The following is a 3,115-nucleotide window of genomic DNA, read 5'->3' as shown; positions in this document are numbered from 1 at the left end:
TGCTTTGAGATCTCTGTATGACAAAGCAGCTGTATAAAAGCTAATTTACTGTAAACATTCCCAATTTCCTTTACAGTCCAATATTATAGCATTTGTTTCCTTTTTGGATATGTGAATTATACAGACCGGAAGTACCGACAATTACTCAGAACAGTGTATCACTACAAATCCCTAATCTTCTCTGTTTAGGAGGTGGGCAGCTAACAGGTGCAGCTTGTCTGTCTGTAAGCCTATCAGTTCATTTGGGATCACAGTGTATCCTGAGAGAGAAATGACTGCATCATAGCCTTGCAGTATATGGATGACTGGCTCATTTGCAGATCAGAGGTGGAAATATTAGAAAGCTTCAACACCGCAAAGTTTTTCTTTGGAACTATTAGTAGGATGGACCACTATTTATATTTAGGGAGTCAGTGCCCTAAAAATAATTTTTGAGACATTTGTACTTCAGCCACTTTAATTTGCAACTGTGTACAACTTGGCATGCAAGCAGGTATTGCCTTTTTTAATTTAGATGAGAGCATTTCAGTGATTTGTGTTTTGTTTTTTTAAACACACACAAACTAGAGGGAATTAAATAGACTTTTCAAAAGAAAATAAGGAAGGTAAATTTAATTCTGGGCCTCATAACCCAGTCTGAGTCCCTTTAAACCTGCATCCTCATTGTTCCCCTTAAAAAGATGAACTTTCATCAGCCAATGAAACAGAAAAAAAAATCCCCTGTAATAAATTAAATTTCCTCCTGGAATTCCTCTAGCAATCCTATTAGTGGATCACAAGGATACCCAAATCACCTGTTATCCAAGTACTCTGATTCTCTACATATTGTATGTAGCTCAGAGGCTACCTCTCCTGACTGCCTGGTGTCTGATAGTTCCCCCATCCCCTCAAAAGCTTTAGGAAACCAATATGGGGATAACTGACATCACTTTCCAGTGCAGGTAACCATTTGTAAACATTCTATCTTGTGTGCACAGAAATCCCATTGATGTCAATGGACTAAGGATAGAATGTCATGCCCTAAAGAGTAATGTGGTGGAAAGTCTGGAGGTAAGAGATGGTTTGAACAGCATAATGGTTTCTTAGGTATGAGATACAGTATCTGACTTGATTTACTCTGGATAGAGCAATGGAGAACATCTGTGCAACAATCTACAAGAGAATGATGTTATTTTGGTCCCTCTGTGTATTCAGAATTGGATGTATTGACATAAACAAATGCATTCCTTTTGCTTAACTTCTTATTCCCTTTAGTCTACAGAGCTAAAACAGCTAGAAGAGTGACTTGGAATTCATTATCAGAGGGGTAGCCATGTCAGTCTATAGCCACAAAAACAATGAGGAGCCTGGTAGTACCTGAAAGACTAACTGATTTATTTGGGTCTAAGCTTTCGTGGGTAAAAACCCCACTTCAGATGACTCCATGCATCTGAAGTAGATTTTTTTACCCACAAAAGCTTATGCCCAAATAAATCGGTTAGTCTTTCAGGTGCTACTAGGCTCCTCATTGTTTTTTTTTTGTTTGTTTGTAGGGCTGGAAAGGACTTTGAGAGGTCATCAGTCCAGTCCCCTGCTCCTTGCTTACTCAGTACCAATCAGTAAATTCACTGACAGCACTGAAACTGCACAGGTGCTAAGTGGCTTAACTGGATGTGTGAATATGCTTATTTTCTCTTCTACAACAAGTAGCAATTCAGCAAATCTAAACAGAATGTGACCAAGGCATGTGAAGTGCACTCAACTAGATGTTTAGTTTAAGAGCATCATGAGGCTTGAAGAGATGTGATCTGTGACAATCTATATACAACTGCTAGCATATGGAATCAGAAGAAATAAGCTTTGTTAAATGAACCAGTGCTTCTTTCACAACCCTAGCTCCTTTTTGCTACTTCTAGGGCTCTCTTTATGCAATGTTTCCTGCACAAATTTTCTTGCCGATAGAAGTATAAATTATGAAATTCCCATAGAGGTTACTATACTGCCCCCATCACTGGTGTATCTGAGTGCCATCCAGCCATTCATTAAGTGACGTGACTGACATCTGCCACATATGGTTTGTTCTTTCTCTCATCCCATCCCCCAGGGGAGGTTTGTGTGTGCAATGTTTGAGGTTTTTTATATGAACATGCTGCTCTGTGTTTATACCGGAGAAGATAAGGTCAAAGTGCATCTTGCTCTTGGAGCAGAAGTTTGTGATGATCCTCCAAAAAAAATGAATGATCTTTGCTTTCTAGAGCCTTTCTCTAAGTTACCTGTACAGGCTGGCAGTGACTTGTAACAGCCTCCTTTGTTAAGTATTGATTTGGCTGAGAAAGGGTTAAGTGGGCTCTGATGACTCATTGCCCCACCTGGATGTAATGGAGGTAGGAGTGGCTCTAGTCAATAGGGAGCGGCTATGGAGCCTGGGGGAAAGTTTTGAGCTGCTCTTTATCTTGTTGTTGGCTTTACTTTATTAATAAAGCCAAATCCCCCTGGAAAAGGGGGAGTTTGGATTTCACACTGTGGTTGCAGAGCAATTTGGCAAAGGTCCCTGGTTACGCTGCCACGTATATAGAATCTATATATATTAATTTATGTTGATGAGATACTAAAAATGCTCCACACTCCCTTTTTTTTTTTTCTTTTCAAAACTAAAGGGGTCGAGATTCTGCCATAATGACTCTCCCATCAATACTGCAGGCTAAGCTCTATAGCATAAGAAAGTTAGGAAATAGGGGATATACCCCAAGCTCTGCCACTGATTAGTTATGTACCTTTGGGCAAGTTAGTTCAGTTCTCTCTTTCAACCCCTGTAGAAAGGGAAGAGAAATTCTTACTCAGCTTTGTAAACTACTTTGAGATCTATGGCTTAAAAGCTGCTACGTAGAGGTCTCGATGCTACAATGGGATCCACCCACACAGATCATCATGCCTACGTAGAATCCCACTGCAGTCAGATGGACTTCATATGGCTAGATTCCTTAGCGGGATCGGCTCCCGAGTACAAATAATTGTTAGATATTGACTTTTCTTCAAGTGACTGATTACTATTAAAAATAGTGATTTGAATGACAGAAAAGAAGCGATACCAGTTCTGGGTTACTGGTTTCACCTTCTTGGAACAGACTGACAGCAA

The sequence above is a fragment of the Mauremys reevesii genome, linkage group 26, assembly GCF_016161935.1.
Source record: "Mauremys reevesii isolate NIE-2019 linkage group 26, ASM1616193v1, whole genome shotgun sequence".
Taxonomy (NCBI): Eukaryota; Metazoa; Chordata; order Testudines; family Geoemydidae; genus Mauremys; species Mauremys reevesii.
This window is presented reverse-complemented; position numbering follows the sequence as displayed.